Source organism: Ptychodera flava, assembly GCF_041260155.1.
Source record: "Ptychodera flava strain L36383 chromosome 3 unlocalized genomic scaffold, AS_Pfla_20210202 Scaffold_25__1_contigs__length_14229661_pilon, whole genome shotgun sequence".
In the NCBI taxonomy this organism is placed as follows: domain Eukaryota; kingdom Metazoa; phylum Hemichordata; class Enteropneusta; family Ptychoderidae; genus Ptychodera; species Ptychodera flava.
In genome coordinates, this window is record NW_027248279.1 from 13,674,431 (window position 1) to 13,689,701 (window position 15,271).

The window sequence follows — 15,271 nt, forward strand, 5'->3', positions numbered from 1 at the left end:
TCCCACCCACCCTCCACTAAAAAAAAGCCTCGCTGCAGGCTAGCAGCTCCCCATAAAAGATACTGTATGTCTCTATATCGCTAACTTTACATAATAAAGTTCCAGGGGGGTACTGTCATGGGTCTGCTGCGGGCGACTGGTAGCACGTTGCCCGATGCACGGTACCAATAACCCGGTTACCGCCATCCAGGCCGCTATGACGCCTCGTTGCCCCTGCCATGGCTATGGAAAGCCATAGCTGTCTTATGATGTATGAGAACTATATGTCACCCCAATTAAATGCAGATATGACATTATGTGATGTGGTTATAGCATTATGTGATGAGGTTATACAATTTTGTTGTGAGGTTATCCCTTATAGAACAGGAATGCCTGTCAGTAGCATGTGAAATTAGCATTCACATGGCTAATTGGCATGGCTAAATGTATGTGCATAGGGAATAGGCAGTTAGCCAGTCCACAGTCATTTCAGAAGCATGTGTATAGCCGAAATATTTAAATGAGCTAGCCACTCACATACATGTGAACGAATGGTTATAACATGTGGACGAAGGGTTATAACATGTGAATGAATGGTTATTTTGAAAAACGAATGGTCATTTTGAACCATTCACATGCATGTGAACGAATGGTCATTTTGAATGCACATAAGAATGACAGGATCATTCTGACAGAAAAAGAGCACCATGAAAAGTACTAATTTGACACTGGATTTTAATTTTACTTATGTTGCTGTGTGATTATTTTGGTTAACACAGTTCATTTGCATCTTTGGAAGGTGTAAGCAAAAAAGAAATAAGTTAAAACTAATTCCAGTGAAATTAAGTACTTTTACACAGGACCTTTTAGTGAATGTGAAATAATTGTTGGAGATGTAATTTAACTATATTTGGCCTAAAACTAAGCCAGGCCAAACAGAGTTAAAAGCAACTCAGACTCACCTGAACACAGCAAACACAAGCAGACTCACCTTTCCAAACATTCAAAATAAAAGCACAAAATATACCTGTAAGTCTGATGACAAATTTAATAAATTTTTGGCTTCAACAAATTCCACAGACAAAGTGAAAAGTGATTTAGTCCAAGATAAGTCTTTAAAAGAGTTCATTTAGCTCTGGCCAATAGGTCTCGTCTTTCATGTCCTATTTTGTTTTGAAATTTGACATCGAAGACTTCTTTAGGTAAGTCATGATTATATTTGCCGAATTTCTCTTGGGCCTTGGCTGATATGCACACTGAAATGAAAGAGAAAGAAGAGAATGAACTTAGCAACATTTACTAAGACAACAAATTTACAATATAGTTTTAGAACATGAGTGTGATTTGTTACGTAAACACATAGAAGAATTTATTACATGTGGGTAACATATCTAGTGTAACATATCTAGAAATGTATTGGGCTTGTGTACGTTGTATTGGCTTGACTAGTTGCCACAGCTACTGGTCCGATTAATTTATGTACTCATTACAGACTCGTCACATCATTACATCCTAATTGAATCATACATCAAGAATCAATACGATGTATGTACTGTCTGTAATACATGTAGCAAACAAGTTATTGAACTCATTAAAAATTACAGCTGCTGTCCTTGAAAATGAAGACGCATCAAATTTCTGAATATTTTTTGTCTTTCAATAAAAGGCTTCATACCTGGCAATATCATATTAAAAATACATTTTAACAGTAACCATGTATAAAAGAAGTAGAAAATTGCAAGTAAGACTTAGTGCCATAGTGGTACAAACAATCATAAGTTTACAAGCCATGTTCATCCTACAATCTAGTTTTTTTTTTAATATTTTCATTTCACCTAATTTTTTGCATACCCCGGAAAATTGAAAGCGAGCGAGAAATTCATCTGAAAATGCTTATTGAGCCAATTTTGCAATGTGAATAAAAACAGGCACAACTCATTATCTGATTGACTTCGAGTATGGGTGAGGCTCACATCTTCACGATCGCCAGCAAGTACGTTAAGTGCACAGTGAAGTCAATGCACCACCATTTTGTCCATAGTCTGAAGTCACACATACATGTAAGCTTACTATAGAAATGTGTTCGATTCGTGGCGCTACGTGTTGGTGTTACCTCCTTCAGGTAAAAGGTATTCGGAATCAAAATTTCTACCTCTTGAGCTTTATAAGAGTATTTTATAAATATGCATTTCAAATACTTACCGGATGAATGGAAAATTATCGTCAACCGGCGACTTGCTCTTGCTGTCTTGGTCACTGCATCCAACCACGGTCCAACACTGTCGCGGGGGAAATACACTTTACCTTCATGCCTACTGAAACATTACCCCTTAGACATAACTCACTCGCTGTTTTGACTAAAAATGTATCGTCGCTGGGGGTAGAAATGACCGAGAAATCAGCCATAATTCGTAAGATTCAGTTGAACTTCGGAGCTCTGAACTGTTAGCCGTTACTTCAAAAAACTCTGCGCAGTCTCATTTGAGAGATGCAATGTGATATCCGATAAGTCAAAAGGTCAAGGGTCGTGATCGTCGCAAAATTTTGACATTTCGTGTACGCGTAAACTGTTCTTTTAGATATTTATAATAAACAAAAGTTACTTAATATGAAGAGATCAGTTAAAATACGGAAGTCAGACACACTAAGTGAACACCGTTGCAATACTGATCTGCCTTGTTAAATTCCAGCATACTCATTTACGGGACCCTTCAGGTAGTACCCTCTTGCGTCCCGGCCACTCCGTTTTGCGTTTTGGAAACCATGGTCCCTCCAAGTCACGACATCGTACCGTGTATCGTCAGAACCGTTAGTCCATCCGGCTCGATTTTTGTACGGTTGGGGAATAAAACAGTACCCGTACTGCGTCTCCATTAAGTTTATGTAAGTTGTAGTCGCGAAAGTTTTACAATGGCAGATGCAGAACCATCGCAAGTGTGTTTGTCGTTGTGCCATTGTGGCATGATATGACGTACAATACATGACTGCATAGCCAGTTGCTCACGGACATACGCGAAAACGTGGACCGTATGAGAAATATTTAATGACTGATCCAACCATATTACGTCTGAAAATGTGAGTACCTTTCAATAGAATGCAGGTTCCGATCATATTGGATATTTAGCGGTGAACATGTGTTAATTATTTCACATTTTGAAAATAAAAATAAACGATGTTTAAATTGATCTGTGCTGATTTTATTTAGAGGCTGCTCGTAGATGTTTGCAGTGACTTCCCTCTTGTCATATTCATTGGTTTATACTGAAAATCCCTGGTCTCCTTTTTTTTAATGGAGATGAATTAAACCAATTCTAACCATATTCAAGGGATAGTCTGTAACTCATAATTTTGGCAGAAATTTTGTTCTTATATTGACTACAGTTTTTTCTCTCTTTTCAAAATCATGTTAGCCAGTATTGCTTATGTTATTCTATTTTCTAAAGCATGTTCAAATGTCCAGTGTTCAGAACCTGTATTATGTACAGTCAGCATTGTTATATTGTTTGTAATCACATTTTAGTCTGGACTAAACTTCAATTGAAAACAATAACAGTGAACTTTTATAATAACATGCACCCAAAGTGTATGTTGGTTGTATTGATAATATGAACGAGCTAATTCAACTTAAATTTGTGAATAATAAAGTAAGAGAAGTTAATACACAACACAAAATGAACAAAATAAATAACTTACAGCTATATACCAGCTGTCACTTTAAAACTGCAAACCACTGCATCTGTATCCACTAAATATTAAAGTCTGAGAACAATTTAACTGGTAACCGGTGCATGTGACCCATTTAGTATTTCTATAGTGCAAACATGAGTAATTTCACCTGAAAAACTTAACCCAAGTAAAAACAACGCTACACATGGGTGCCGCCTAATTTATTTAAATTAAATAGACAATAGGGAATGAGATTGACATGAGAATTGACAACAGTCAGTCCTTGCAGTTTATTAATGCATGTCTAAATTTTTACTACCACATGTGTAAGCTACCATCCAATCCATTGACAATCTTCCCTTCTGTCATGAATTCAGTAGGACTGGTAATGAATGGTTACTTCACATGGCTGAGTCTGATTTCACATGCATAGCTAGTGATGAATGTTCAAATTTTAACATGTCATATTTCCAATACTGGCATGTGGCGGGTTGGACTGCTATGGACTGCCTATTTTTCCTCAAATAACCATTCAAACTGTTCCACACAGAAATGTGGACTGGCTAATAGGCAGTTCAGTTTTGTAAGGGATAGCCTTGTGTGATGATGACATGCCATTATGTGATGAGGACATGCCGTTATGTGGTGAGGTTATGCCATTATGTGGTGACGTTATAGCCTTATGTGATGAGGTTATAACCATTATGTGATGAGGACATGCCATTATGTGATGAGGTTATGCCATTATGTGATGAGGACATGCCATTGTGTGATGAGGTTATGCCATTGTGTGATGAGGACATGCCATTGTGTGATGAGGACATGCAAATATGTGGTGAGGTTATGCAATTATGTGATGAGGTTAGCCAATCATGTGATGCAGACAATTCATTTCACTGTGTTGTTATTTCATTATGTATGCCAGGCAAGCCATTACCCTGTGGTGTTGTATCTATACGATGTTGACACTGGCCATTACGTTATGGTGACTCTTCATTATGATGTGATGTTACTTCTTTATGATATGAGGAGGGCGCTATTTACTTGTCATTGAGGGCGCTCAATTTCTAAGTACTAAGTAAAATGGTGGACGTCGACGTATCACGTTCTCTCACGGTCCCTCCACAAAACACAAAACGGAGACATACTAAGAACAGCGAATTTGTCAAGTTTCCTCCCCAGATTTCAGGAGGAAAGAATTGATAGTTCAACGATATTGTCCCTGACCGACGGAGAGTTGAGTCGATTAGGAGTCACCGCCATACTTAGGCGATCGTGTGAGACTTTATAGAGAATATTATGAAGCATCAAGCGAGTTAGCTGCAGTACAGTAGCTCGAGGTTTTGCCTGGGTATTTGGGTCGGACGTCAAAACCAGATTTTGGTTTTGCCGTCCGACCCAAATACCCAGGCAAAACCTCGAGCTACTGTACTGCAGCTACAAGTGAGTATTCTTCCAACAACATAACGCAACTGGCTCTGGTACTGTAGTGCCAGTGTTACTGCAAGTACAAGCCGCATCCGCAGGGAGCGATCATTTCTGTTTTCGCGTCATCAGAGTCCAGCGGAACGCAGGCGAAATCGAGGAATTCGTGCAAAGAAATCCATGAGAAATGTAATTGGACATTGACTGGACAGTTTGTCCACGTTTGTCTGTCTTGCTGACCGTGACGCCAATCAATATCGTCCTATCTTCCGAGATAAAACATACTAAGTCGAGCTGGGTTGAGACACAGATTAGCCCTGCGTACAGGTCTGTGTGTTCCCGGCGTTATACGGCCTCCACAATTTAGTAAGGTTCAATAAGTTAACACAATTTAGTAAGGTTCAATAAGTTATTTTCTAAATGTCTTGAACAATAAAGAATATGCAAATTAAGTAATTTGCATATATTCACAGTTTTTCATGTTTAAGTTCATATTTAAGTTCATATTTAAACATTTTTTTTCTCTATGAAATTGTTCAGGTTTTGCAAGAATTACCTAAAACAAAAGAGGTTGACCTAATTTGTATGCATTATTTGCATATTTTAATACAAAATGCCTAATTTGCATAATTGACACAAACGGTCTTCTGTATACAATAAGCCTACAATAGCTTCCATTGACATTTTCTGGTTATTCAGAAATGCAATGAATAAAGAGAAGAGTTTCAGAGAATTACTGTTTCAATAAAAGGAATCTGAATTCTTTCTTTGGATATTCTTCTTTTTTTACGACGATAAGGTTATCATAAAAATCATTGGACGTGCTCAAGTTTTTGACATCAATTGTCATTTTAAGTCATTTTTCCTACAACATGTTCGATTGCAGTAAAATTTTTGAAGGAATAGTTTATGCTTTTGGTCATTATCTTCAATGACGATGGAAATATTCAGTTACTAATAATGGATCACCACACTTAACAGTTGTGCCTGTGAATCATCCTTCTCATTATTAAACTATCATTAGTATAAATACGAACACCATTTGAATCACCATGATGGTAGTGGTGATGACAATTATTATGATGGTCATTATCATATCAAAATTTCTTCCTCTTCCTCTCTGTTTACATCTTCCTCTAGGTGGTTCATTTGTTTACAGCCAGAATCCTTTCGTTGACAACAGAAAGTCTAGATTTTGCTTTCTGTCGGGGTTATTCATGCTGCTGCAGTTCATTGTAGAACCCATAAGTATGGGGAAGGATAACTCAATGAAAAGATGTGAAGCATAGGATGATATAATTGTACTGCGTATCATATCAGATCTTAGATGTGCAAGTATCACTCATTGGGCTGTTATGTAATGGACTTCCCATTTGCAGATTATTAAACTTTTGTATTATTACCAATAAGATCGATCACTCAAGGAATCGAGAATCTGTCCAATCTGAGGTGAGACTTCCATAAGGTTCAAAATACAGGATAACCAATTTTATGATAATTTGATGTCAAAATTTGGTATCCTAATTGACAAACTCGTTAACGGGAGCTTCTGTGATGCAAATCCCTTCACATTTTGGTTTTCTTGTTTCACGGTCATGAAAATTTGAAAGAGCAGCTAGACCATGTAACATTATGAAAAGTATCTAGATTTGCTTTTACCAGTGATTTAGATTATCATGATTCAGTCAACAGATTTTTTTCAGTTTTTCCTCAAATGCTATGACTGTGTACGGTAAGATTAACAGGAAATCTCTCTCTTCAGTCCACTATATGACTTTATATTAATTTTCAATTGTTGTCTTCAAGAAATTTCAAAATTTTGAGAAATGCAGTGTCCTTTGACGATTGTAATGTCTTTCAGCTGATAAAGGAACAGCTTTCCTAATCCATATTTCATGATAATTGGCAGTATAGTATAACAATTGTACCTCTATATCATCATGATCATTATAATTTATTTATCATTATTATCATAAATTTCTGTACGTGGCATGAACAGGCAAGTTGCACACAATCTGATTTACCAGTGACCACACAACATGGTCTTTAATTACATTTTATCCACACTTAATCTATAGTAATACGGGTAAGGGTGAAAATAAAAGAAAATAGAGCTGAAACACAAATTTTCTTCAGCCTCCCTTAGTACAAAGTGTTGGTTATTTGGCCAAGCATTTTGGTATGCATTAAGAAAATCCAAATCTTCCAGTAAGTTCCCAATGTTATTGACATTATGCAAATTCTCTAGATAATTGAAACGAACTATACGAATCAATCATTGTTTATTTTTACAGGGCTTTTCATTCTGTATAGGCCCTATTAGTAATAATCATTAAAATGAGTTAAAATACACAGAAAATAAATAACTATGTCAATTTCTTTGTACTGAGCAAAATGTTCATTCAAGTTATAAAATAGACATCGTTCGATAGGAAGAATTTAAATTATTAAATAACTTAAACAAGTAGTGTCTCTTAATGTAACTTCTCATTTTACTGATAACATAATTAATTAAAATAAGTTGACGTCAATTTGAAAAATTAAAGAAAATTATTTTAATGATCATCATATATGATTTATGCACATGAGGAATCGCTCAAAATTAGGTAAAATATATTTAGCAATGTTAGTAAAAACTTCCAATCTCTCTTTACGATATTGTAAAACCTTTCAAGTTTCAATTATTACATTTAGTACAGTGTAGGCATTTCCTATAAAATCTTTTAAAATTAGTCCTTTGCACAATGTAGATTGTATTAGGCTTTGAATATAAAATTCTTGGACCTTGGTATTTAAGGTGAAGAAATAATTCATGTTCCAATTAGAAAAAGGAATGACATGGTTGACTTATTGGTCAAATGCAAATAAGAATTTTTTTTATCGCTGTAAGATATATTTGAAAACATTCCCTGAACTAAAAACAAGAAAATGATGTTACGTAATCATTACAATGTCAGCTTATCTCTTAAATCACTTTCGTAAATAGATTATCAGCACCAGGTTTGTATAGCATCTATGACCCATTTAGCATTTGGATAAATTAGCTGTCTTATGCACAACTTCATTAAATGCACTTTTTGCGATCCCTGGGATCGCCTTTGTTCTAGTCTGTAAGAGAATGATTGAGGTGTAAGAGCCTTTTGTTTTCCTTTGAAATTGTAATCTGGTGGGTAAATTTTCTGATGAGAAAATCTGGTGCCAACACAGGCCTTTAAACTTGCGATATGTAACTTCCATGACCCTACTAAAATTTAGTTCTAATGATCTCCGTTGTTTTTTAACATTATATATAGTCATTTACTTTAGGTCAAAAAAGGGAAAAGTAAAGTGGTAGGAGGGGCACATTGCAGTTATGTAAAATGAGGAATCTTAAATGATTTTATGCATTGCCTAGAAACACAAAAAGTACATTAAATAATGAAATTGCTTGAATTAAATATCAATTTGCTGAATATATTTTTAAGAAATCTATTAACAGCAACGATTTTGTTCCCTTTTCTAAGGTTTATATTTATTCAAATTATGCACTGTCTCCCAATTTACCAGTCATTTGTTTGTCATTCTATACATTCAATACAGAGTGGAAACAAAAACTACTTGTTGTATAGATTAAACATAATTTTTAAGTGAAATGCAGTGGTAGCCATACTTGATTTAGGCAAATTAGGAATATTTCTCGGGCGATAAAATGTATTCAAAAATATTGCCTGGACAAAAATTAAGATAAATGCATACATTACTTGAACATAATGTCGCATTTTTCTCAATTCAATATGCATATTTCTTTTATCAGTGAATGTATTGCTCCCATATTCCGTTTATATCTATACAAATAAGGTAATGTTATAAATCTTAGATTGTATTGGACTTTTAGTATGTCATTCTAGGACCTCTCTAAAATACACAAAGAAAATTTAATTCTATTGCAGTCAGAGGTAGCTTATATAGTTATTAATTAGGGACATACAAAGAAAAAAGAAGTGTTGTGGCGGCCATATTGGATTTATACAAATAAGGAATATTTCTATGACGACAAAATATTTTAATCAACATTGCCTGAACCAAAAAACAAGGCAAATAAGCCCAAAACCCGCATATATCATGTTTAGCCAAATATTTTTAGTAGCAACATTCTATCAGCACCTAGTTTGTAACCATAATCTTTTTACATATATGCAAATTAGGCATTGTTTACATTTCTAGATTGTACGAGGCTTTTAGTATGTCATTGTAGGGCTTCTCTGAAATACACAGTGGATAAATAATTCTATTGCTGTCAGAAGTAGCATAAAAATAGTTATTAATTGGGAAAAATACAAAGAAAAGTGAAGGTTGTGGCGGCCATATTGGATTTATGCAAATTAGGAATATTTCTATGAAGACTAGATATTTCCATCAACATTACCTAAACCAAAAACAAGGCAAATAATCCAAAAACCTGCATAACATATCATGTTTAGCCAATTATTTTTAGCAGAAACATTCTATCAGCACTTAGTTTGTACCCATAATCTTTTTACATCTATGCAAATTAGGCACTGTTTACAATTCTAGATTGTACTAGGCTTTTAGTATGTTATTCTAGGACTTGTTTAAAATACAATGTGAAAAAATTATTCTATTGCTGTCAGTAGTAGCTTAAAAATAGTTATTAATTCGAGAAAAACTAAGAAAAGTGAAGTGTTGTGGCGGCCATATTGGATTTATGCAAATGAGGAATATTTGTATGACGACAAAATATTTTCAACAACATTGCCTAGACCAAAAAGGAGGCAAATAAGCCAAAAAACCCCAATCAAAAGCATGTTTAGCCACATATTTTAAGTAGAAACCGTCTATAAGCAACAATTTTATACCCATGAGCCCCTTTACATTTATGCAAATTAGGCACTGTTGCACCCCTTAGATTTTATTATACTTTTAGTATGTTATTTCTAGGACCTTCCCAAAATGCATGGTGAAGAAATAATTTCTGTTGCAATTAGTCCTAGGTTTACCCCTTTTTTGGCTTAGATTGACTGGACTATTTCCACTACTACGTTGTTGAATATAAATCATCATAAATTCATCATTTGTGAGGAGAAAGAAAAACTTGTTTTGACTTGTGCAAAGAAAGTACATATTAGGCCGTAGAGATGTTAAAAATACCCTATGTATATATATATATATATATATATATATATATATATATATATATATATATATATATATATATATATATAAACATGAAGTGTAGGTTGAACTTGATTGGTTGAAAAAAACCAAAAATGTATAGCATAGTGAACTGTTGACAGTTCAGAATTTCTTATGTCACAGTGCATTTGTATGTTGTATAGCTTGCTTTAGGTAGGGCTTGGGAGTAGGCAGTTGTGAAATTTTTTAAGGCCATCGTCTGGGCTAATGTCGGTCAAAATGCTCAAAAAATCAAATTTTATTTTTTTCCTTCATTGTCACCCTCGACATGTATACTTTCAAATAAGCTATATCATTCTTCAAAAAATATTAACTAAAATCGAGAAAAATCGCGTTTTTTTCCCACTGACCCTGGTCAAATTTTATTTAGTCTAATTATATATTCAAAACAGGTAAATCGCTATTTTTGGTTGCCTATAAACTTTGTTGAGTTATGGCATCATGTATGAAGTAGTGACCATTTGCTTGCTTATTTCAGAGGTAAAAATATGGCGTTGTGGAAATTGTGAGTTTGAGACTAATTGCAGTCTAAAAAAGCCAGATCAATGAGTAATCGGGAAGAAATTTGCAACAAATGATTCTGTTTTATATTTTGTGTGGATATTACTGTAAGGCATATGAAGATTTTCATTCAGGTATAGCAATTAAACCAGAAAACAAACCATATTAGACGTTATGGTGTCCATATACATAACAAGTAAAGAATCTCACATGAATTTCATTATCATGCTGATTATAAAATCAATGTTTTTTTGATAATTAACAGTTCATTTTTCACTTAGAAAGCAATTACAACCAGGCTTTTGTAAATAGAATTCTAACTGACAATTTAAACTTGTCCAATACCCTATTTTGAGGTCGTAAACTTTGCATGAAGTATGAGTATCACCTTTATGTTGTAAACATTTCAATCCAATACTCCTAACAATTGTGTTTTGTACTGCATTCGTTTCTTGTGGCAGTAATAACTCTTGAAAGAATGGTTGGGATGCAATGAAAATCAGCCAACATATGTGAAATTAAATACTTTACAAAATAAACCTCAAAAAACAAGGTCATCCAATCGTGTCATAGTAGAAACTTGACGGAAAGTTATGAAATTTATTAATTTTTCAATCTTACCGAGATGACTATGATTTAATTTATATTGACATCTTATACAGTCATAGATTTAGGTTCATATTGTAATACATATACATCTGAATGCTACAGAAAAAATTCGGTTGTTGTATGACTTTTCGTTCAATAGATATCTTTGCCACAAATTTCCTCATATTTTTAATCCTGAAATTGTCGCCATGCCAACCGAATATCCGGTTTTCCCCCTGCACTGCATTTTACCATCTACTGCAACAAAAAGATGACAAAATCTGAAAACAAGGTACTACACGGTTAGTGTTTTAAATAGCCCAGACAATAGCCTTAAGGCAACACCAGTTTCATGCTAATAAGGTCAATCATTCTTGGTTTAAAATTGAAAGCAAATTAAGGACAGACAGAATTAAGCTAAAATATAGAACAACAATTGTTTTTGGTGCCTTGTGATGATGTTTTGAATCATTTTGACCCCTTGGAAAATTGAGTTGTCAATGTGAATTTGAATCCCATCCAAATGTCAAGATCTGATATGAATATTACTTGTATATGCCTGTTATCAGTAAATGTGTCTAAATTGTCATCACCAGTACGGTTAATGATTTGTACATATGGTTGGGACAGTGGCGAGGAAAAATGTCCAAATATTTGTACTTGATTGAGGTTTTCACTCAAAGTTGGAACACAAGCTTGCAAGGTCTTGCTATTGATTTTATCAGATAGATATGCAAAAATGTTGTATAGTAAAGATTCAAATACTCAAAGTACCCATTTTGATTCAGCCAAACTTGTGTTATTTGCTCTCATATCAGATTTGTGAGACAAGCTTTTAAAACCCAATTAGTGTATTTTGAAATAAATTTAAATTGTTCAGTCTATAAAAACAAAAATTGTTACTTTTAAGGTGTTATACATCAATAGTCAGGTACCTAACCACTCAGCTAAAAGCAATTAGCATTTTTTTACTTTTTCTTTGATGATTTCATTACTGAAGGTTTGCTTTGTTTGAGGAATATCATCAGTAAAATACCAGTAAGAGTAATGAGAGTAATTTCGTTGACAACAGCGGATTAATTCCAAAACTTTCACACTTCAAATGTATTTCCACCATACATAGTTAACTTATGTTCTAAAATCTGTGGAAATAAGTCTACATCTACTTTGCACTTTTGAAATGAAATAACAAGTCTGTCTATAATAGGCTGTCATAGTGGTGATTTCTCTAAGAAAGTGTTTTTGTGGGTCATTTGTCAAGAATAGCTTGGTTACATAATCGGCTGGCAAATGTGCTGTCTCTGTAAGTTGCTATGCTCAGTGGAGTTCACCTTTTACTAAGTTTAATAACATGTTATACTAAACATACTGGTTTTCACTGTGATATGTTTATCGTTGACATTATATTAAGTAAATGTTGTTTGTATTGATGTCTGTGAGTTGAATGCTGCTACGGTAAGGCCACTATTAAACACGGAAGTAACTAATAAAATAAAGTCCAGCCAGGTGACATATTGTGACCATACATTTATACACAGACTTTTTAAAATATGTAGGACAAGACCAAATGACTGTCATACATGCAGTAAACTGTGAAAGTTTCTATGAATGACCTAACTTTGCAGCAGTGCTAGTAAGTAGGCAACATATGGCATTAAATCCCACTGGGTGGAAAATATGTAAAATTAAGGCCACTTCACTTTTTTGCTTCTGATCACAAATATTGAATAGAGTATAAATCTTTTTTCTAGAAACTGAAAACAGATACCTTTGAATGAATGCTGTCACAATGTGTACTGAGATTCTTATTACAAAACTGAGCGGAGTTGTTATCTTATGATTTTTACATCATATGTGACTGGATCACCAACAGAACCTTTACAGCTTCAATAATCATGATAATTCAGTACTCTAAGTAACACAAATTTGTACTTAAATTTCAAGCATTACAAATGTACAAACACTGATTTGGTGCTAAATTTCTATTTGATGGATTCACGGCAACATGTAGGAGATAGTATACAACAACCGTCACGTAGTCGTAAAGCAGAGGTTGTTGTAGCGCTTTCTGTCTGTCTGTGAATATGATATTTCAAGAAAGGCTGAACAGATTTCAACCAAATTTGGTACAGAGGTTCAAATATCAAATGGAAGGAACTGATTATATTTTGATGGGCGTGGCTTGCATATTAATGAAGTTATCACATTTTTAATTTCTGTTGCATGGTTCTCTATGGGAAGCATGGTGACCGTAGGGTCATAAACCAAGATTTACTGCACCAAATATCATGAAACTTACCATATAAGCTATTTTCTCAATAGTGTGAGATAGTCTGATAAGCACCATATCAATTGAATGCGAATTTGCATTTAATGAACTTTTGTAATCAGTGACATAGTTTTAAAACTACCGCATCAAACTTTAAGTAACATTGTACAGATATTAATATGAAAGACACCTGATTGAAGAGTGAGACATTTAGCAGTAACATATCAATTAACAGCTAATTTGCACATTTAACAAATTTAAAGGGACAAAGTCACTCTTTTTCGACCTATTTTCGATATCAAAAATCCATTTAATACTTTCCAAAATTCATAGATGATCTAAGTAATGATTATGCATGCCTTGAAGGATACCGAAAAAGATTTTCTTGCTCTTTACACCAATGTTCAATGTCTCTGGAGTCTGCGCGAATTGAATCAACTGACATGTTTGATTTCCAGTATTGTTGCCATCGTCACGATACTCTGCGTACGCTTTGTGTAAGTGGTCACCAAGATGTTCAGATATTGTCAAACAGTACTTTTTGTACAGATGTGATTTCGAAGTGCGAAACACGAAGTTGACCTTCTTGAAATGCAAGTGGAGCGAACGATTTAGCCGAGCACAGTGTAGTGCCCCATTAGGCAAGAACTCACAGGCATGCGCACAAAAAAATCTTGATTTTATGGTACAGACCCATTTTTCCTTTGGCGATAGTTTCATTCATTGTGTCTACGACCTTGATAGAAGTTGTGCATGGTCACCCATTCATTCAGCATCTTTCAACATGTCAAACAACATAAATAATGTCTTGTATCGTACAAATTAATGAAAAAAATGGTAGAAAAAGAGCGACTTTGTTCCTTTAAGCAATATAGCACTGTAAATCAAGAAGCCCTGCTCCAAACTTCATTAAACCTACTGGAGATATTGTTGTCCACATATTAAGCTATCAAGAGACTTGACAGTTTTTAATTGCCAAACAGTTAATTTGCATATTTAATAAACTGTTCTAAAGTGATATAGAACTTACATTATTGTACCAGAGACGATAAAATGTGGCATAGAATTTGATCCTACAGAAAAGCTCATATTGTAAGATATTTAGCAGTTCCATGTTAATTAAAAGCTAATTTGCATATATAACAAATTAGCACATTTAGTGTAATATAATGCCATACCCTTCCCACATAATGCTGTAACCTCATCACATAATGATACGTCTTCATCACATAATGCTATAGCCTCATCACATAATGACATGTCCTCATCACATGATGGCAAAACCTAATCACATAATCATGTGTCCTCATAATGTAATGCTGTAACCTCATAACATAATGGCATGTCCTCGTCACATTATGGTATAACATCATCACGTAATTCTACAACCTCATCTAATAATGACATGTTCTCATCACATAATGGCATAACATCATCTTATAATGGCTTGTCCTCATCACATAATGGCATAAGCTCATCACATAATGACATGTCCTCGTAACATAATGCAATAACGTCATCACATAATGGTATAACATCATCACATAATGGCATGTCCTCATCACATAATGCTGTAACCTTATAACATAATGGCATGTCCTCATCACATAATGCTATAACCTCATCACATAATGGTACAACATCATCACA

The 15,271-nt window shown here is 34.3% G+C and overlaps 1 long non-coding RNA gene across 1 annotated transcript; it reads right to left on the reverse strand.

The window, feature by feature from the left end:
* Window positions 1-1,003: 1,003 nt before the first annotated feature.
* Window positions 1,004-2,614, reverse strand: LOC139125359 (uncharacterized). The gene is made up of 2 exons (XR_011550209.1): window positions 2,182-2,614; window positions 1,004-1,235 (listed from the first exon to the last, which is right to left on the reverse strand). It is a non-coding gene; the product is annotated as an uncharacterized lncRNA (long non-coding RNA).
* Window positions 2,615-15,271: the final 12,657 nt, after the last annotated feature.